Source organism: Streptopelia decaocto (assembly GCF_964273445.1).
Source record: "Streptopelia decaocto genome assembly, chromosome: Z".
In the NCBI taxonomy this organism is placed as follows: domain Eukaryota; kingdom Metazoa; phylum Chordata; class Aves; order Columbiformes; family Columbidae; genus Streptopelia; species Streptopelia decaocto.
In genome coordinates, this window is record NC_138657.1 from 49,337,321 (window position 1) to 49,360,155 (window position 22,835).

At 37.9% G+C, this 22,835-nt stretch overlaps 1 protein-coding gene across 3 annotated transcripts in view; it reads left to right on the plus strand.

Annotated features, from left to right (window-relative positions):
* Positions 1-22,835, plus strand: part of PRR16 (proline rich 16) — a 155,412-nt gene that overhangs the window by 21,215 nt on the left and 111,362 nt on the right. The window contains exon 2 of one of the 3 annotated variants that reach the window (XM_082074838.1): positions 2,768-2,873. The exons of the other annotated variants lie outside the window; for them this stretch is intronic. The gene's annotated coding sequence lies outside the window, so the exon portion shown is untranslated. The remainder of the gene's footprint in view (positions 1-2,767; positions 2,874-22,835) is intronic. 3 annotated transcript variants of the gene reach the window in all.

Here is a 22,835-nt window from a genome sequence, read left to right on the forward strand (position 1 = left end):
CACTGGTCGAAGAGGTTTCCAGGGAAAGGAGAATGCTCTTAACAGTTGGAATACATGGAGGATGGCAGAAACATTATCTGTGTGAAGTTACCTTCAGCATTGGCTGTAACTGAGTTTACTGGTTCCGTCGTCTCCTAGTGGAAGAAACTACTACAGATGGTTCAAACACATATTGTGAGTAACCTGTGCAAGACTGTTTGGTAGATGGTTATGTCTAAAATCTGCCATTTTCCAAGACTGGGTAAACATGAACAAGGCACAGAAAAGAACCAACACCTATCAAAACAGTTAGATCCAAGAAATCCAAGTAGCATTGAGGACAAGGAATGAGAGGCTCTCTAAGTCACTCTACATCTTATAACAATCCAGTCCAGAACTTCCATTAACATCTGACTGTTGGGCTATATGGCTAGCACCGGTAGCACTGATGGGATTTTCCTCAGCAACTGTCGGTTTTCATAACTCATAATTCATTAATGGAGTATTACAGAATGCTGATACTTGTAGAAGTTCATTTGTCAGAACAAAATCCTGACTATGTGATCATTGTCTGAAGTCGGATGTGATCCAAGGCACTCCCTTCAGTTGCAGGCTCTCAATTTATGGGCCTTCTTAAATGTTAGAGCCAATCTGCTGAACATTATGAGATCTGCTGATGACACTGTTCTGCCACTTCTCCTGCAATGTGTATGGGGAACAGTACACCAGGGAATTTGCTATATACACTTTCTTATTTAAGACTTTATATGTTGATTTGGCATTAGTACACAAAGGATTTTGTGATGGATATTTGGAAAGTAGGGTTCTCTTCTACAGTAAGAAATGCTGGATGTGCAGAATGGTCTTAATTCTGTACCATGGCCCTCACTGTTTCAGCAATGAGTTTGTCATTTATTTGAAGCTGTGTTCAAAGGCAGTTCATTCTTAATTCAAATGAAGATAATGAAACTGCTTATGGTTCTTGGCAGGAATGTTTTCTTACAGTGGTAAAATGCTGGTAAAATGCTTACCAAAGTAAGGGCAGTGGATATGTTTCAGTAGTTGACAGTTTCCTAAATCTAAGTCTGTAAAAGCTGATTAGACCACAGCAGCATAGGAAACGCTAAGCAGGTGATGCTAAGTCTAAAAGGGAAGTCTAATGGTGGTGCTCAAGTTGGCTGGTGTTTCTTCTAATAGGGAGATTACATTTTCCTTTTATTTATTAGTGTATATCTACTTTGTATTTTTGTAATTGTAATTTCAAGTAATTTTGGATGGAAATAATTACTAGTGTAAAATTGTTTTACAGTGAGAAGTCATCTTTGATAGTTCAAAATCTGTGTTTCTCTCTTTGGTTTTGATGATAACCAGAAGTTTTGTAAAGAGGTATTTACTTATGGTCCGTTCTTTAAAAGACCCTTAATTAGATTTAATCTTCCTAATTATATCTCATTAGATTCAGAATAAATTTGTCTCTAGTGACCATTTAACTACCTGGATGATTTAGGTTGTATTCTTAGTCTTTTTTTGGCTGTCGCATGGGATAAGAGAATTGGAATGGCTTTCGAGGTTTCTGATTTTTTTAAGGGCAGTTCAGTTTTAAAGAAATACTAAAATTGCTTGAGGCTATGCTTTATAAAATATTTTCTCTTTGAAAAGACAATAGTTTATTCTATAAATCTTAAAATGCTAAGAATTCTATTAAAACATTTCCCTGTGGGTTTTCTTTAAGATAATTGTTATGATGACAGCAAACCTACTTTGCAGCAAAAGTAAACAAGCTTTGGTGGGTTAACCTTGCGTGTCTGCCAGACCCCCACTCAGCTGCTCTGTCACTCCCTCTCCTCACCAGGACAGGAGAGAAAACAAAATAAAAAAGCTTGTGGCTCAAGATGAGGACAGGGAGATCATTCAGCAATTACCATCATGAGTAAAACAGACTTGATTTGGGGAAATTAGGTGGATGGGGAGAAACAAAGGCAAAACCTAAAATGCCTTCCCCTCACCTTTCCCTTCATCCCAAGCTCAACTTTACTTCTGACGGTTCTACCTTCTCCCCTGAAGTGGTGCAGGAGGGATGGGGAATGGGAGATGTAGTCAATCCTAATGCTCTGTCTCTGCTGCTCCTTTCTCCTGATGCTCTTCCCTTGCTTCATCTTGGGTCTACATCATGGCTTGTAGGTCCTGCCAGCAAATGTGCTCTTGCCTGGGCTTCTCTCCATAGGCTGCACCTCCTGTCAAGAGCCTGCATCAGTGCACACTTTCCATGGGCTGCACCTTCCTTCAGATCACATCCACCTGCTCTGGCTTGGAGTCCTCCACAGGATGCAGGGTAGATATCTGCTCAAGGTGGTCCTCTATGGGCTGTAGGGGAACAATGTTCACCAGCGTGGTCTTCTCCTTGAACTGCAGTATAATCTCTGCTCTGGCACCTGGAGCATCTCCTCCCCTCCTTCTTCACTGACCTGGGTGTCTGCAGGGGTGTTTCTTTCACACTCCTCCCTCCCAGCTGTTGTTGGGCAGCGCTTTTACCCTTTCTTGAATATGTTCTCGTAGAGATGCCACCATGTTGACTGCTGTGCTCAGCTGTGACTTGCAGTGGGTCAGTCAGAGCTGGGCAGAGTGACTGTGTCTGTCACGGGGCAGCCCCAGCCTCTCCTCACAGAGGCTGCCTTGGAGCCCCCTGCCAGCACCTGGGCACCTTCATCCAACACAGAGGTCTTGTTCCAGAAAGTAAATGGAGTGTGCAACAGAAAGGGATTGATTGATACATGACTTTTTTTTATAGGAAACCCAGATGCTGAAGGCAAGATGTGGTGTAAAGTCCTTGTCATAGCTCAGGAAGCATGTAACTCTGTTCCACACTTAAAGTTCCACTGATGACTTCAGAATAGGTAAAACTGTATTTTTTTTTGTGTAAGGATTCCTTTTTTTTGTGTAAAGAAAAAAAAAAAAGAATCATGTCTTATCAATAAAATGTTTTTTTTTTTTTTTTTTCTTTGCGTTATTATAGTGTATTTTGGACATAATTCAAAGCAGTATTGAAAATGCAGGGTCTTTACTTTCGGTTTCTAATGAAAGCTTGCTAGCTGGGTAGCCGAGTAGCGCAAGTGGTGTGTGGTCAGCCTGCTATGCTGATACTTGTCAGGTTCCTTTTTAGGTTATTCAAGTTTGTTTTTTTTTAACCTGTGCCCTTCAATTGTATTTGTGTTACAGCAAACTTGTTGTTGTTTTCCATAAATAGTTTCTTTTTATTTCATTTTAGAAATGCTGTAACTTTTTTTTTTTTTTCTTAAATTCACATTGCATTAGACATCTTAAGTGTTATGCCAGTTTCACATCAAGAGTTTTAGTTTTTGGTTGCCATAGGTAAGGGCTGAGTTTGAGCAAGTGCTTTGTTGCAGCTTCAGAGGGACATTTCAAATTTCCTTGCAGGAGCAATTTGCAATTCTGATGCTCAGTGAATGCACTGAATTGTCACTGTGTTGTGATGGCATTTACTGTGGGACCTAAGAGGCTTTGTTAGGGCATGAAGTTTATTTTAACTTTTGTGAAATGTAATCCATTCTCCAGAGACGGAAGATGGTGGTTATTAGTACAAAACGACTATTTTAACAGGTTGGATAGCAACAAGCTGTTAAAGTGAACATCCTGAACAATACTGTATTAAAAGTCTTTATAAAAGAGATGACAGCTTACAAGAAAAGAAAGAGAAGCAATATTAAATCAGTCGTGTCACACTTGTTTTCAAGAAGGTGATTTTAAAATCAATTTTGTGACCCAAAGTGAATTTGATTGATAATTGACTGATTTTAAAGGGGCAAGTATCTGGGGCATTAGAGGAGGGGAAAACCTACAGCTAAGGCAAAGTCAAAAAAGTGCGAGGCAGAAATTTCAGAAATAGACAAGAAATGGTAATTATAAACGTATAAGTGTGACTCCTTGAGTCCCTTCATTTAAGAAATACACACAAAGTATTTTATGTTAAACAAATATGCTGTTTTTCTCTTCATTGAATGTGTTTATCTTGTGAGCAGATGGGTGCTACAGCATGTCCCTGGGGGAAGTGCAAATCTGAAGTATTGAAGTATTGCAGGGGCTGGGTGGGATGAGGCGAATAATGTGAAATGGACTTGGCCTTTTTAAGTTCTGTATGTGAAATATTGTAGTTCAGGAGGAAAAAGCAAAGCTGAAAACAGCAGCTGAGAGAGTCTGTACACAGCTGTCTAATTTTGCTTTAGGGGCAACCATAGCCTGCCACCAGGCTTCCTAGGTTTTATACAAGTATTTACATTGCTGCTTAGAACAAAATACCTCAGGCTGGAAAGTGGAATAGACTCAGTAATTGGGTGGTGAAGAGAAAAAAAATCCACATGTTGCTTCCACACATACTTTGTGATTCAAAATGATTTATATTATTCAGTTACGTATTGGGACCATATTGTACCAGATACCATAGAATATCCCAGTGGTTTGCGGTGTAAGGATAAGACAAAAATCAATGAGTGAGTATTAACTGGAAGCACAGGAAAGCAGTATTAATCAATATGATTAGTTCAGCTATGGCTTTTCACATATTTTGTAGGAGGAGATAGAAAGAAGATAATGGTTTTCTGTGGAAATATCAACCCTACCTCTGTGAGATATCATTAGAGAAAGCTCATAAATTCTCACCTGAAAATTTAACGTGGGGGATAATCATAGATACTCTGTCGTTGCCGTTCCTACTGCGTGGCTGTGTGAGAGCATACAGTGGAAGAGGGGGAAGGGAAAACATATAATGCTTGGAAAGGTGTTCCAGTAGAGATGAACCTCTTTCAAGAAGACTTGTTAGGTTAGTCATCTTTGCAACAACATTCTGGATAGTTCTGGGTAGTTCTGGATGAAGCAAACTTGTCTTTCACAAGGCCTGGGAAAAACGGTGTTGCAATAATCTTTACAATTGCTGGTGACTGCCTTCTCCCTCAGCAGTCACTGATGTTCTTCCTAAGATTTCTACCATTAGAGCATAACAATATCTTTTTGGCCTGTAATGATTATGAAAACTGTTCAACAGGGTGTATGAGTAAGAGCGCCAGGCACAATACGTGGATGTTATAGATCATGGAATAACTACCTTCTTGTACGGCTGCTCTTTCTCCATCAGTAATCACTCTGTCTTGGGGAATGGAAGCCTATATTTGTCAGTGGCAGCAGAACCTGTCTCTGAGAACAAGTGATTGCAACACAGCAAGGACTGGATGCTTGAAGTGGTATTGATGGCTCAATTGCTCCCAGTTAATTACAGCCTTCTCTGCTGAAGCCAGAAATCCTAGTGGACAGATGACATCACTGCCTCTTTCTTTTTTCTCCCACTATATAAATTACATAAACTTGTTCCTAGTAGCTTCTCCTCTCTCAAAACCAGCTCTGCTCTGTTTTTGCAAAGCAATGCCATCCCCAAACACACCAGCTCCCTTTCAGCACTGCTGCACTCTCACATTCCACCATTTTACAAGCTCCCACTGCAATGTCATGTTTTGTGACTCCTGTTTGTCTGGTTTTCTTAAAATCTCCAAATCCAGTGTCAAAGGTTGTCACTCCTGGCACATCTTTCATGGTGGGTGAATGCTGAGGATTCCAAGATTTCTAGCTGTTGTCATTGCAGTAGTGCATTTGCTGCAAAGACCTAAAGGATGTAAAGAGCTGGGAGTAAATATATTCAAATACACTTGAAAAAAAAAATCTTTTTTAAACTATTGTGAATTTTAGGGGCCTGATGTCTTGGTTTGTTGTTCGGGGTTTTTTTTCAGTTCCTTGTTTAGAAGTAAAGATATCCCACATGTTAGGGCAACGAGAACATTTTTGCAATGATCTTATCAGTTCCTCTTCTAGTGTGTTGCCACTGTTCAGGTTTTATGGCTACTGAACTCAGAGGCCACCCTTCCTTGCCAATAAACAATTTCAAAAGGCTGTGAAGAATTTTTCTAGAGGAAGAGGAACTGAGCAGCTTCTGTCAAGATCGTTTTAAGGGTTTCAAAGCAGTGCCATTTGGATGAACTTGTCACAGTGGACCTGATCAGATGGAGCAAGAAAAGAACATGCAGCTGTGATCATGTTCTGTGTCTTAGGAATGAGAATTGCATCATCTGTGGTTTCTGGAGCTGCAAGCCCCATTTATTCCCGTGCTTTCTTCCTTTCTGGGTGTGTAACAGGTTGTTTGCAATATCTATTTCAGAAATACTGTGTTTTAGTGTTCCTAATTTTATGAGACTCTTCAAGCATGTCGTTGCTGTCTTGCCTGTATGAAGGCTCTTATTTTTCAAAGTTCTCCAAGTTTAAAAACATTTTTAATCTTAATTACACTCTTGATTCTTTTTAAGGAGACCTTTAAATGTGAAACTCTGAAAGCTCTACTTTATGGCTGCAGTGAGGTATTACTTTTAGTCAGCTATTGGGACATATTTTAAAGAATTCTGTGTACAGAATTGTGTATATTCTGGGTTCACTTCTGTGTATGCACAGATCTGTTGCTCAAATCTATTGTTTTTGGCTTTTGCATGTTGGTTTTGAGACATCTCCTCTTTATTCAAAGACTCTAAAAATGAAACAACACAAAACAGACTGAAATTTCCTTCTTGGACAAGTATCAGAAATGAATTATGCTCAGCTCCACTGAATAACCAGAATTATTGTAGGGATTAAGTTGGCCACTAATGCCATACCTTTTATTTTTTTTCCTAGACTATGCAGGCATGATCTTTACGTGTGAAACTTCTTTTAAATTCTTCGCTGCTCTAAGTATGGCTTTGATGGGAGAAGTGTTTTTCAGCGTTTCAGTGTATTTGCTGCATGACTGATGCAGCCTGATATGACTTATCACAACATGACTTGTCATCAGAAAAAAGCTGAGAAAACAAACCTCAGTTCCTGGAAGCTAATGCTGAGAAAAACAGTGTTAAAGGCAGAGAAATAAAAATGCATGCTTTTAAGAGTGAATTCTCTCTTCTCTTTTTCCCTTTCCGCTTAAAGGAAAAATATCTGGGCAATAGAAACTTGGCAAGTAGCAAAGTTTTAAATAAGATCCTGGATTTGGAGATTGTTTTCTAGTGTTTAGGCAGTGGAACAAGAAAAGAGTATATCTCTTTGGTTCTTTTTTTTGGGGGGGGACAATTATCTCTTAATAGGGGAGGGAGGCTAACAATTAGCAAAATAACTGTGAAGGTTGTAGATTTGAAATGCTGTTGTAGTCTTAGTGGTTACTCACATTAATTTGAAAGTTGGAGGCATTCATTTGCAGTAGCCTCGCTTTTCAAGATTGTGTTATTAGCATTTATTTTTTATTTTTTTTTTAATTAATTTTCTAAGTTTCTGTTCTTATGGCTGTTCTGAAACTAATGAGCTTTGTGGAAGTCAAAAACGAAGCACAAATCAGAATATGTTCTCTGTAGTCAAATAGAAGTATTTGATCATTTTATACATATTTAGGCATGTAAATACACTGAGGAGCTTAATTAGTTTACTGAGGTTGCACTGCTAAGCTCTTGCAAGATGAAAAAACAGTGATAAAAAGATTGCTAACTGGTGTCTATAATGAGTTGAATTCTGTATTTAACTTGGTAAGAGTGAGTTTATCTGAATAGTAATTATACTGGAAAGAAATTTGGAACGTTTGAAGGTTTTTCAAGGCCTCAAAAGTGCTAAGGAGAGAAACCTTAATGCAGTCCCAACCTGTAACAGCTGTTTTAATGTTTAAAAAATATAGCCTGTATCCTAGCCCTTGGTATTCAATATAATTTTTGCTGGCTTTCTGCTTTTAACGTCACAATCGAAAGTGGGAACTAAGGTAGGATTCTAATGTAAGGGTCTGCTAACAGTAGACGGATATGTAACAGCATGACATCAAAGTGAGTGCTATATTATTTTAGCCAGATACTTTCAGTTCAGGATGAAAGAGAGGGTATGAGGAGAAACACAATGAGTCTCCAAGTCTACCAACATGAAAAAAGCAAACTGCTGGAAAGAAGACCTGAAAAGATACAGCATGAATTCAGTAACCAACACTATTATATGTCTGACATGATTTTATTTTGTGGATCATATCAGTGTGAATATATAAAATTTTTCTTCCTTCCAAGAGGCAATGGGCACAGGGCACAAATAAGAAGGGGTTTTGGTCCAGATGACATCTAAAGGTCCCTTCCAGCCTCAACCATTCTGCAGTTCTGTGATTGTATTAATGTTTGTTGTCAATGAATCCTGAGAGAAGATCCTGGGAGAAGTGAATATTTAAAATGCATTTTAAAAATATTATGTATTATATTTTTTTAGAATTCGTGTGTTTGAACTTTCCTAGCATGAATTTGAAAAATTATTTTTATTACCTATCACTCACCAGAATTTTCTAATTATATACTTAACTGCAATGTATAGAATTTTACAATATATTGTAGTTTCCATTCAGTTACAGAAGAAGAACAGCAGGAAACTTAAGCCATAGCTTGCAAAAAGTGTCTCCATAAGAAACATTTTTCAGTTTAATATCCTATCTGTGCTGTAATTTGAATGTGTTATTTACTAGCTAGGGGAATTAAAGAAAACTTGGCTTAATATTTTATAATCCTTTCTCAAATAATTCGAAGTGAGTTAATATCCTAAAAGGCATGTGACTCATTGGTACAAATTGTCACCTATTTCAATGGATGCGATTCTTGTTACAAAAGCATATCTTTAGTTAGTGAGAGCTGCCAGCTGCCTACTATTTTTTTTGAGCACTTCTAGTATATCATTGGCTAATAATTTCCTTGAGGCTTTAAATAGATTCAGAGTTATTAAAGCTAAATCTCAAACTGTTACTACAGACTTATCCTTTGACTTACACACTACAAGTGCTGAATGTCAGCTCTAGAAATCCTGTTGAACTGTATAAATAAACCAGGATGCATTTGGGCTAATGTTTAGCTGTTTAGTTGTTCTGCAAATGACATGGAAAATGTACCTAACTCAAGCGTAGGTATAAGGTGTTATAAAGTTATAAGTAACTTTTTGATTGGGGAGATGAAACAAATTGCATAACAATATCATATGGTTGAATTTTTTCATTACTTATTTTAAGCCTGGAGAAGTCATCAGCTCAGAAAGTTCAGACAGTTACTCTTCACCCTTATGAATTTGTCCTTTTCTGAGCTCTATGACTTCTCAGCATCGTTGCAGTCAGCTTAATTTCGTTCTGTGAAATAGGCATCAGCAACATGTCAAGCCAGTAACTCGTGAAGAAAAATACCTTTAAGAATCCTATTAAAAAACATAAACCTATAAAAATGTGTCAACTAGAAATATTTATTTTTCAAGTATTTTGAAGTGTGATTGTTCTTTTTCAGATTGTATTTTGGCTCTGTGCAGAATATCTGTGTGGAAAATGGCCTTTTTTTTTCCCCCCAAAGGTTTCATCTAGCTTGAGGCAGGGATAGAAAAATAAAGGGGAAATGGAAGAACATGACTAAAATGCAGCCACAGCTTTGAACACTACTTTAGTGATTTTAATGGTCTAAGTGTTTTTGTAGAGGTAAACCTCCCTTGTCTAGAGTTAATACCTGTTATCTCATGGCTGACATCTCTTGTTTCCTCAGTTGCTCTTCCTCCCATCTTCCTTGCAAGTGGAGAAGAAACATCTGTTCAGGACATACTTTTCAGCTTGCTGGAGTGGTTTGACCATTTTAATATTGCAATAAGTAGTGTTTGAAAGCTCATTTTAGGCACTATCTTCAAGTATATAATTTATTTTTAGACAAAGTAGATGAATACTCATAGAAGCTACCTGTCTTATTCATTTAAACTATCATCTTAGACTTATCATTTACTTATTTCCATCCATGTTCGCTTTCATATCTGCATATCAATTGGGCAATTTAGGAAATGTAAGATCTCTTAGCAGTGCTTAAGCAATTTCTTGAATGCAACTTTTAATTTTTTTTTTTTTTTTTTAACATGACTGATAGTGATGAATAATGCAATTTTTTTTTCTTTATATGATTGGTGAATCTACCTCTGGTATGTTGAGAATGCTGAGTCCTATCAGTTGCAAGTGTCTGTAACAAGGTTATGGGAACCTAAACCTATCGGTGATCACCAAGTTCCCTTTTTCCTTAGGCTAGGATGGAGAAGGAGTGTGCTTTATTTTGGACAATAGCATAATACACTGAAAGTATAATTACATTTGTTTAGAGATTTTTTGTGGGATGCATTTTGAGTGTAAAATACAGGCTAATCATTCAGAAGTTAGGAGTACTAAATGGCGTGCTAAAAGAAGCAGAGGCAATTTTTAATAATTAATGCCATTCCGTATGTTGGGTTTGTTACCCAGAATCCAGTACTGGTTTATCCAGTAAAATATTTTTCTGGATGCATGTACCAGTTGAACAGTGTTTCATCTGAAGACATTCAAAGATAATTCTTTCACATTGGCTAAAGTGTAGGTTTACAGCATGTATGCTAATGCAACTTAGGTAATATGATAAGAACAGGAATTACTCTTTTTGATCATTGGAAGAAAGAAAACAGAACAAGTAAGGGTTCAGTTTTAGTTTGGGTTGTTTGGTTGGTTGGTTTATTTTGGTGCATTTTGTTGTTGTTTTGTAATTATAAGTAATCTGATTTCATAGGTTTTTAGAAATAACTGTTTGGGACACAGGAAAGCAGGTTTCAAGATTAAATGTGCTAAATTTCATTTAAATGCATTAAAAAATTGAAGTATGAAAACCACTCTACTTCTCCATTACTCAAAAAAGGTATATTATTGCGATAGTTAAAAGCATTTGTCTTGTGGCAGAGATCCTTATGCAGATGTACCTCGCACTCCAGGACCAAGATTTCCAAACTTGCCATATACAAGGTGACTAATTAGGGCCTAAAGAAACAGAGTGTTATTTGAGAGGAGAAAAAAAAAATCGTTTTGGAATACTTTGTGTAATCCCCAAAGATAAAGCTGCTGTCTTCCAAAGAGCATTGAATATGAGTCCTGGCTGTGTTTTCCTGCTGTCTTTGTGGGACTCGCTGAGGTAGGCAACTGTACGAAGTATTTCTTTTGCATCCCATGTGTGTTGTCTAAGTTTAACTCATGAACAGTATGACCTCATGCTCATAAAAACAGTGTTAACTTTTTCCAGGAATTAAGTTGTGCCATCCATAGGGAACTGCCTGTCCACTGTTGGAGAAGATGATGTGGGGTAAGGCTGGTGTTTCTGAGTCTTGGCAGTGCAAGGGTGCTATGACGTACCCAGTCTGTAGGGAGTTCCAGACGAGGCTTCCTATGTGGAATTTCTGCCTTGCAAATCAAAGAAAAGACCAGACAGACCTTGTACAACATATGTCCTGGTGGGTTCCCAGGTCTCTGCGGTTGCCTGCACTTTTTTCAATGCAACTGTAAGCATTGTAATTTTGTATCTTCACAGGGTAAGTGGTTTTGGCAGAAATACTCCAAACATTACAAAACATACACCTGACTAGGTTCTGTGTAGCCTTCAGTTTGCTCCCTGGCCAGCCAGAGTGCTTTGCTTGAGAGAGTTTACCCAAAACTGCGGCTCCTCATATGGCTTCTGGTTTTTGTGGAAGTCCTGGCAACCACTTCCTGCTCAGCTTTAATTGAGAATTATAAACCAAGGATTTGTGTGTTATCACACAGGGCTCGTGGAGACATGGAGTACTGTTTCGGACTTTTTTTTTTTTGTTCTGATAACAAATTAAGTAGAATGATTCTTTAATTCATGTGTTACAGAGTATGTGTGAGCAGCATGGTGGTGAAGGAAAATGTGCTAACATATGTATTTCTCTTTCAGAAATATGACTAGAGGCAAGTTAGCAGATACAAACTGAAGGACTTCTGTCTATGCTATCCATATGTGGCTTACTATTTAATCTCTTTGCAGAGTATTGCAGGTGTTCAGTGCTTGATTTTGAAGGTTAAAGAGAAAACGATAGAAGCAGTAATTAAAAAGATTTATTTTCTGAACATCCTTTTTATTTCTTAATTTCCTTCACTTGACCCTGTGTCAGGGATGCTGAATACCTGTATAGTTTGTGAGCAAATCCTGCTTTTTGTAGAGTTCATGCTAGAGGGAAGAACTGAGAGGCTTCATTGGTCCCAAAGGCTGTCTGTGGGCCTGGGTACTGGGAAAGGCTTAATGATTTCCCACTTGCTTGTTGGCTGCATGTTGAAGGTGAAACAAGAAGCATGTCAACAGAGGGTATTCCTGAATGGAAGAGGCATTTTTAATCCCTGATTGTGGTGGGTTGACCTTAGCTGTCCATTAGGTGTCCAACAGGCAGCTCTGTCACACCCCCTTCTGAACGGGACAGCCGGAGAAACAATACAATGAAAATTTTGTGGATTGAGATAAAAGCAGGGAGATCACTCAGCGTTTATTATCAATCATGGGCAAAACAGGCTTGACTTGGAGAAAATGAATGTAGTTTGTTGCCAGTTAATAACAGAATGATAGTAATAAAAACAAAACTAAAACCACCTTCCATCCGACCCCTCTTCCTTGGCTCAGCTTTGCTCCTGATTCTTCTTCCGTCCTGTCTGTGAGCCATGCAGGTGGATGGAGAATGGGGGTTGTGATCAGTTCATAACACTTTGACTCTGCTGCTGCTTCTTTTGCTCCTCCCCTGTTCCAATGTGGTGTCTCTCTCACAGGATACAGTCCTTTACAAACTTACCCAGTGTTGGGCCCTTCCCATGGGATGCAGTTCTTCAAGAACTGCTCCAGCATGGGTCCTTTCCATGGGGTACAGTCATTTGGGAATGGACTGCTGCAGCGCAAGTCCTCCGTGGTGTAACAGATCTCTCTAGAAAACCTGCTCCGGCACAGGCTCTCCGTGGGGTCACAACTTCATTCAGGGCACATCCGCTTGCTCTGGTATGGTGTTCTACATGGACTGCAGGGTGGATATCTGCTCTGGTGTGGTCCTCCATGGGCTGCAGAGGGGCAACTGGCTTCACCATGGTCTTCTCCTTGAACTGCAAGAGAATCTCTGCTCTGGCAGCTGGATTAAGTCCTTGCTGTCTGCAGGGCTTTTTCTCTCACATTTTCTTACTCTTCCCTCACATGTGCTGTTGTACTATGTTTTTTACCCTTCCTTAAATATATTATCACACAGGTCCTACTAGCATCCTTGATGGGCTCAGCTTTAGCCAGTGGTGGGTTTCGGAGCCAGCTGGAACTGGCTGTCTCCAACGTGGGGGCAAATTCTGGTGTCATCTCACAGAAGCCATTCCTGGAGCCACCCTGTTACCGAAAGATTGCCAGGTAAACCCGATACACTGGCAAAATACATTACAAAAGTAACAAAGCTTCCTTTCTGGTATCGAGTCAGTTGTTTAGAGCCTCCTTTACACTGTGACTGAGTAGGGAAAGAGACATGTTGGTTCATTATATGAGCTGAAAATTCTACTTTGGGAAATACTAGTATATGTGCCTTGCAGATACTCAAGTTTTCCCTTGTCATTCTTTGTGTCTTATTTTAAAAGTTTACTGTGAAAGACTGTTGTGTTAAAAAAAAAGCAAGAACAAAACCCAAAACCAAATAAAATTTTCTGTCTTTCAAGTGAAATAAATAAGGTGAAATCTGGTAGATTTTAATCATTTGGCAAGGAGGAGAATAGGGCTGTCAAACCTGGAAGCTTATTAAATCATTTTTTGTAACAATTTTAACACTGGGTAATTAACAGTTTGGTGAAGAAAAACTCTTTTGCAGACTAGAAAATGCTCAGTATATATGTTAATGCAAGTTTAAAGTGATGATAATCCATGTGAATTCTAATACAGAAGAGGCTGTGTCAGAGGCTGTTACATCTTCCTTCCACTACTTGTTCATGGAGTGGTCTGCTGTATGCTAGTACATCATTGTCTGGGTATGTACAAGAATAGTCTGTGCACTTTCATAAGTAAAGCAGTTGTCTTGTTGTTTAGCAGAACTAATGAGATCTTTTGGTGATCGACCCCTTTTTCTCTTGTCATACAAAAATGCTCTTATGGATAGTTTCCAGACATTTTCAGATTTCCTTTGAATCTAGCAACAAGCTAGCTAGATATAAACACACCTACAGCCATGTTTAAACAATGAAAAGTTACTGCAGATATAGGTGAGAAAGGTTATAGTGAATTTTTAAGAGGGGTGGAGTGTAAAATGTCCTGGGAGAAAAGAAGAAGCTATTTTGCTGTTTTATAGCACATTCTAGAAGATCCCATAAAGTTTTTCATGGAAAGTTTTTTTGTGGGAAGACCTGGGACTTTCATGTGGTGATAGTGTCATTCATGCTGCACCACCTATTGTAAGAAATGCAATCTTTCCTTTTCTGTTTTTTTTTGTTGTTGTTGTTTTGAACTTGGAAGTCACAAAAGAGTAGGGTAGCATTCAAACTATAGGTTATTAAAAGATATTTTTAGTAAGTGACATTATTTTCTTTTTTTTTTTTTTGTAACCTGCGTATCCTTATTAGAAGGTAAGCGTAAGTAGCATTCCGTGTTGAAGCTTGCTCACCTGATGCTCTGCTTTCCTTTCCTAGCTCTAAAACAGATATAGACTTTGTATTTTTTTTTTTTTTTAATAGGAATTGAGATCTGTAAACAAGTAAAGTAGTATTTCTTTCTTCTGGAAAGATAGTGTGGTTTCAGTTTAGTCATTTGGTAGTATTACATTAATATAAATTGGCAAGCCAAAATGCCATTTGAAAAATATTTTAAATTCTTTCTGTTCAGGGTTTGTTAGATACCCATAATGCAGATCCAGCTTTGCAGATAGATTCAAGTACTTACCACCCCTCTTACTCAGCAGATATATCTGACTTAATTTCATTACTATTTCTTACTTTTTATATCTTATTAAACATGTTACATTCTTTAGAAAAATCTGTAAACAAAGCCATTTTGTTGGAGTATTTGTGCGAAAAGAGCAAGTATCCAGCCTTTTTTAGTGAAATATTCAGTCCCATTTGTTTTTTATAAGTCAAGACAGTGGGAAGCTTGGCAAACAAGCACAACTTAATTTGCTTTCCAAGACGTGAATGCCTCTTGAAGTGAAAAGACCCACTCTGTTGCAAATCTAAAATTAGATTACATATAATATATTCAAAGCTGACAAAATGAAATTGCTCCATCATGAGTGTTGTTTTGTTGATATGAAACTTATTTTAAGGCCCTTTTTATGTGGGCCTTTTTGTTTAGTTCTAAGCTGGGATTGGATACTTTGGACCTCAGAGTCCTGTTCTCTGATGGGTTTATATATCTTTTATCTTAAAACAAAATAAAAGGGAGGGGAAGTGAGGAAGTGACTGGAAAACTTGATGCACATTCCCATATGTGCAAATTGCTGGATTCTTGACTCAGCTTCCACAGCCTTAACCCATTAGGATATTCAAACCCAGCAATGGATAGAAGAAATTACGTAGAGAGAGCAGAGCTTCCTGCCTGAACCGGGCTTTTCTGCAATAAGTCTGCTCTGTGTTAAACCACATAGAAAATGTTTACTGATACTAGTATTTTATTTTTACCTCTCCTTTATTTCAGGTTGGCTCATGTGTCACTAGAGACTTGGAAAAGCTGAGTCTCTTAGGACATATTAACTGTGATGCGAGTGCCACAGGAACAAGGTCAAACCAAGCCCAGGTCAAAGCAGGTATAGTTACGTGATACTGCACCACTTAGCAGGTCTTACTGACTTCCTAAGGGGAATTTTCCAAACAAGATCTAACAGCTCAGTGGGATGACACTGCTGATTTAAGCAAAATGTTGCAGTCTTTTGTACAAGATAACAGTATCTTGCATTCTCTGTACTGCATTGAAGCATGGTTTACTGAGACTGAAAGCTGTCAACCCACTGACTCAGGTAGGAGTTGAGAAAATGATGCATCTGGTGGGAGTGCACCCTAATTCAAACATGGCTGTATGATGCTTTCTCCAGCCTCACTCTTTATGGCAAAAGAAAATGGAATACAAACATGCTGTTTGGGTGATTTCACACCTACCTGTACCATCTATTTAGACATTCCTTCCACAATGGACTTCCTTCTTGTTGATTCATCTTCCTGAGAGTTAGTTTGCTGTTTCATAAAGATCCACATTGTAAGCATTATTCCACTTCTCAGTGATAGAAGACAAATTAAAAATGAACAGGTATAATATTTTGAAACTTTCTGACTTATTCTTTGTCTTTACCAGATACTGTTTTTGCTAATGAAGTTCTTGCTTATAATCTGATTTCCTTTAACCCTTACTTCATGTAGTTTAAATCTGTATTTGACAACTTGTCTTTCTCCACATAGTCCCCTTTATACCTTTTTTGTATGCTGAGGCAGATATCTGAATGGGTTACCCATGCCACAGCCTGAGTATGAGATTGATTTAGGGACAGAAAGTGGGTCATGTCAGGCTAGCCTGAAAAATATAGTAAGGATTTAGATGACCTGTTTTACCCAGTGTTTTGTTTCAAGTGTGATGTACTAAAATAATTCTTAAAATGGATACTACTCAATTTCACAACTTCTCTAAATGATACCTTTGCCAAGACAAGTATCAATTTAGATTAATATGAATATATATTTCCCTGATTTGTTAAGGAAGTGAGTCAGATATGTTTTCACCTCTAGAGTGATTCTCTTACTTTATTGTCTTTTGTTCAATATGTCTATTAAAAGGTGGACTGTCAGTGGAAAAAAGGTTCTTGTCCACTTGCAAATATATCTGTTTGTATCTGGGACAGCGATAGTGGCACACACAGTAGCACAGCAGTTATACAACCTAGCACAGCAGATAGATTTACAGCTGTAGATTCCAAAGCAGGTGTTCCTCATTTACCAGTAGCAGAGTTCCTAAATTCTATCATTAATTACTTTTCCATATTTACTGTATATACAACAAAGTATGGATTACACTTATTACCCAAAAGTAATCGTAAACCAAACCTCAGTGAACAGTATTGCTCATGTAATGTGTATGGAATATATAGGTTGTATAGTTGCTCCATATATGTAAACATGGTAATGACTTATAAATCAATTAGTACAGATTGACAAGACTTTGTCACAGAAATGTTATACAAAGAAAACAATTAGATAAATGCTTGGCCAGTGTTAGTCATAGATAAATTTTACATTTGTGTAAAATCATCCACATAAAATTTATTCAGGTAAAATCTTTATATTATGTCACATAGTTACAAGTGCATACATATGCGTAAGAGACTTAAATTATGCCTGAAGTAATTGCATTTCCATAGCTTGTTAGTTTTCTTGTTTTTCTCAGAAATGAACGTGTGCATATAATTCACCAGAAAAAGGAGAGCATATTTATGCATCTTACAAAATGTATACACAGGGTGTGAGATTCAAAATACTAACATGAAATAATTACAGTAGCAAAAAGATACCGATGCAGAACTGTATTAGAATGCGTTGTGAGACTGTGAACCTTTGGCTTCTCAGAGTTGCATCAGTCAGGGAATTTCTGTCATGCAGGTTCATGTTAATGCCTCAGAAGAGCGAACAAAGTGCTTGCTCTGTCAATTGCTTTGCACTTCTTTAAAAACAAACAAGCTAACAAAAAAAAACCGTTTAACAAGAATGACAGAATTTTAAAAATATTGATGTCAGTTTAGGTGAAAGGCAGGAGGTCTCTGTCCACCTGCCTGTGCTTCAACTGGCTATAAAATAAGTTATTTGAAACACAAATGTTTTGAGAATTAACAACACACCAATGCTAGTTCCCTTATTTTTCTACTCTGCAAAGTGTAATATAGGTTCTATTCATATTTGATAATAAAGATTTGTGACCTTTAGAAAGCCAAAGTTCAAGAAGGATGAAAGCTGGTATTAAAAGTGGAGGGTTTTCTGCAAATACAGGAAGAAAGGCATACACTTTGAAAACTGATGTTTACATTAAAAAAGCAAAATGTTACGCTGATGTTTATATGATAATTAATTAACATCATGCCAAGGGTAACAATAATTCAAATGACTTGTATATTTCCTTTCTGTCTGTTGTATTCTGTTATTTTTAATACTTGATGACTTTCATTTAACCAACAGCCTTTCTCAAGATATTTTTGGTGCCATACTTAATGAGAGTAGATCAATCTCTTTTGTATGTTTTCTTCCTTTTCCTCATCTCTACAAAAGCTTTCTATAAATTATCTCAAGCAAGTCAACAGTTTTGTAAGACTTTTTTTCTTTTATTTTTGAAGCATGTTTTGACATACTAGATGTAATCTGAAGTGTATGTAGGTAGAACTGATGAGAGGAGAACGATGGCCTACAATCAAGTCTTTCTTGATGTCAGCACATTGTTGTGTTGCAAAATGGAGTGCAGTGCAGAGATTTCTGATGCAATGTAAATTAAATAGTTATTAACCTTAGTTGAGTAACACAGGAGAAATCTTCAGCCTATAAAAATCTCTTCATGTAATCATAAAATGCATGTTTTTGGTTTTTTTTTTTAATTTCAAACTATGAAGTCATACTTTCAGAGGTGGCATACTATTTTGTACACTTCAGTGTCAAGTGTCACAGTGTTAAGTTTTTGTTAAATGGCATTCTGTGGAAACTCATTCTTTGGAAGGGAAGTCATTAGTGTGGTCATTCCTCCTACCGCTCAAGGCATGAGAACATATCGAGGAATCTTCTCTTGACAGCACTGAAACGGGAATCACAAATACAGGAAAACGCAAGCCTAGGAGGTGTCTGCTGTAATTTGCTGATCACAGTAGAGTCAGGCATAGGGTCAGACCAAGTTGCCCAGGGTTTGGTCTTCTCGGAGCCTGAGACACCCCCAAGGATGCACAGCCCTTAGGCAGGCTGTGCTGCCACATACCTGTCCTCTGGGGAAGAGGCTTTTTTAACAGCTAGTCCAGGCTGGTTGTGTCCCTGTTCCTGCTGGTTGTCTACATGCCCTGTATTGTAAATGAAAAGAGTCTGGCAGCAATAATGAAATTCTAGTATTTATATCATCAAAACAAGGGTATTATTAACTGGATCTAATGCATTAAATGTATGTAACAAAAGCAGTTCTTTCTGCATTGACATTCACTTCTATGCATGCATCACTCTCTGTGATGATACTGATGATATAATTGCAATACTTACAGGTTTATTGTTTCCTGCAGTGAAAACATCACAGCTTGATCTGAGCATTAACTACATCTAGCAACAGGAGTTGACAATGCAAGTAGGATTCTAAAATGTGCTAAGAGGAGGTTTGAAACTAAAAAGTATGAAAGTGATATGTTAGAAATTATTAATTTGAAACACTGTGTCCAATTTTAGGCTGCTTTTCAAAGGGGAAAAATAACAGACCTAATAGGATCAGGTAAGATAGATTAGAATGGCTAATGCATGGTGAGATTTACTGCATATGAAAGTGGAGATTACAAATAAATGAAAAAAAAGATCAGGATTAGGGTAAAGCATTCGAACTGTAAATGCTTATGAAAACAAATGCGTCCTTTTTCTTCTATTGTGTAAAGAAGTGAAATTATTGTAGAACAGAACAATTTATCTGCACTCCTGGTCTGTAACAGCCTCTGCTACAGTGTGTCACTGAGAAGTGGTTTACAGATAGTATGTTATTTTCGGTATTAACCCATGGGACTAGGTACTGAAGGTTAAAACAACTATGTTTAGAAGTTTCTATGGTTCAGTCATGAACTGAAGATTGTGGGGTGCTCTGAAAAGTTGAGGTTCTCTGAAGAGAGGATTTTCCACTTCTGTTTTTCTGAAGTTCTTCAAAACACGTGCCTGAGAGCAGAGGTAAAATAGTATGATCAAGTGTGTTAAGTGCAATGCACTGTAGAAGGGTAGTGTTATAAATATTAAGTCTTTTTTGTATCTTTTAACAACAATGAAAACACAAATGTAGATTCTAACCATCATGCTAGTGTTGAGCTAAGTGTCTCATGTTGGCTACTTGCTAGAGTTGCCTGAGAATCCACTTCTGGGATCTTGCATGTTTTTAAAACCTGTGAAGTCTGTGAAGCAACTCTTGGTACTGCCTTTCCCTGCTGCATCCTCTGGCTGTGCCCGAGTGCCTCTGCCTCTTGCCTGCAGACCCGTCTGGGTGCCTTTTATGGGCAGGAGCTCAGGAGGTGCCAAGTGCAAGGTGCTGTCCTTGCAGCAAGGGTCAGCCGTGGGGTCAGACCAGGCTGCTCAGTGAGGGAGGGAGCCTGCACAGCCCCTGAGCAGCCTGTGACTGTGCTTGCCTCTCCTCCCAGGGAAGGGTTTCCTTACAGCTTGTCCCAGCCTCACGTCCGTCACTTTTCTGCCATGCCACGCTGAGAAGAGCCCAGCTCCCTGACAGCCCCTTGTAGGCAATGGGAGCTGCTGTTATGTGCCACTGAAGCTGTCTCCTCTCCAGGCTGAACCAGCCCTGGTCCTCCAGCCACATCTCACAGGGTGAGTGCTTCAGCTGTGACTATGTTGGTGGCTGTCTGCTGTGGTTTATTGATGTTTTCTTTATGGTGGCAGACCCCAAACTTGACACAGTATCTGAGTAGAGGTGGGGAAATCCCATCCTTTGATTTAGTGGCCATCCTTCTGTTCATACATCCCAGGATGCAGCTGACCTTCACTGTCCACTGGTTCAAGCTTCATATCCAAGCCATGCTGAAGAATAGTCTTTCCTAGGGGTGCACTGAAGATTTACATTTCAACTGCTCAAAGCACTGGATTTAAGCAATAGGTGGTGTACATCGTTTACCGGCACAGTATTATCCCTAGATGCTAAGAAAAATTATTGAGTATCAATTATCATGTATCCTAAATACAACTGCCTTATTCAAGATCATTGTTTCCATAAGAGTCTCTGAAGTCTAATGGAGTTTTGGGAGGATGTCACTAGAAAGCTTCTCCAGAATAATTTAAGTTAGTGAAAGTATCAACAGAAGATAAAGAAGTCAGATTTGGCAGTCTTGCAACGTTATAGCCAATTACCTGGGCAGCATCCACATCATCTGAGGTGACCTTTTTCTGTACCTATTCTGATTCCTGACAAACCAGTTTTTCTCTACCAGAATCTAACCTCCATTAAACTACCATTCACTAGTTGTGAAAGGACAGCAGTTGACTAGTGGTCAAGGGGATGCCTTCTGTTGAGTTCTCAGATGTTGAGAACTGCATATCATACATCATGTCATGTCATCATATATCATATCATATCATATCATATCATATCATATCATATCAATCATCATGAGAGTATTTAGAGCTTATGTGTGTTTATAGTAAATGAAATACCTTTCCCCTGATGCTATGAAAATGTGAAAGAATCAGAGTAGTTACTGAATTTGGCTTCTTACAGAATTTGTTACCTAGTCAAACAGCTAACCTTAAAAAATAAACAAACAAAAGAACCAAAACCAACCCCAAACCTGAGAAATCTGTGGTTGTTATGGATGGGGTGCCTTTTTGGGTGGTTGTCAAAAGTCTCAGCTTTAGTTCTCATTCTAGAAAATGTCAGGTAAAAAGTGTGGAAAAGAGTAATTTGTACTACTTCTCTTCAGTTTTTCCTTCTTGTGGTAATTCAGTTTCCTCTGCTTTCTGTAACTGGATAAGGATAAATTAAATGCAAGAGTTAAAAATAAAAAAATAGAATGTAGTATTAGAGTATTGGCAAATGCTAATGGTTTCATTTTTCTTCCTGTTGAATAGAAGCTTTACAGCCATGACAGGTTTACTAGTTTTGATTTAGTTTCCACAAGTAAAATTGACATTTTGAACAATTTATCATTCAGAGGATATTTCTAAATTGATGTTGCCAAAACCACCATCCCAAACTACCTTTTTTTATTTCTTTTATTGTTATTAAGACCAAAGTGCTGTAGTGCTCAAAATTTTACTGTAATTCACATTAAGAACACACAAATGTGTATTTTAATAGAATTTTATATGCAACACAGTCAGTTCTTTCATCTTGTGTTAGCATTCCCAGATACTGCAGAAAATGCGGCATTATTGAAATGCAGATTGGTGTGTCTGATCCGTTTGTCATTTTTTCAAAGGCAGTGCACAACTGACTTACACGTTTATAAATGAGGTTTAGTATTTCCATGTTGCATTTTCATATTCAATACCATTTCAGTATTTCCATATTTTTTAACTTTTATGAAGTTTAAACCAGGATATGGTTTTTGTTTGTTTGTTTGATTCATTGTTTTTTATGTATTAAAAGATACCTAAATTATTTCCTGTAAACTGAAGAAGGCTGCTCTTGAGTAATTTTCAGGTAGTTTTCATGTTTGTGAATCCTGTAATCAAAAGCAAACAAGTATATTGTATCTTAAAATTACTTAAAATATATACTTACAGCAATAGTTGTTAATACACAGTTTGGAGGGGGGCAGTGATGCATAAAGTGTCTTTATATCACAGAATCACACAGAATCACAGAATGTTAGGGATTGGAAGGGACCTCGAAAGATCATCTAGTCCAATCCCCCTGCCAGAGCAGGAACACCTAGATGAGCATGTTGCAGTATTACCATTTATGAAAATATTTCATTTACAAAATAGAACATAATGGGTATTTGAGGCTCTGATGCTTTTCCTGTGTTGGTAATCCTGATTAAAGCAACATAAGTAGCAATTGACACAAGCTGGCATAGTCTGTTATGACAGTAATCCATGGTTTAAGTGTCCCTAAGATCTTCTGCACATTGGTATGAGGGAAAAGTAGTTGATCCATCATGTTAGTGGACTGCAGGTAGATGTTGTCAGTTTCTGCTAAGGATATGTTTTGTGTCCATAGGGGAAAAAGTTTTAACAGGATGATACTGTCTATAAGCAAAACCTCTATAACTAACTGAAAAAAACCCCACAAACAAACAGGTAAATA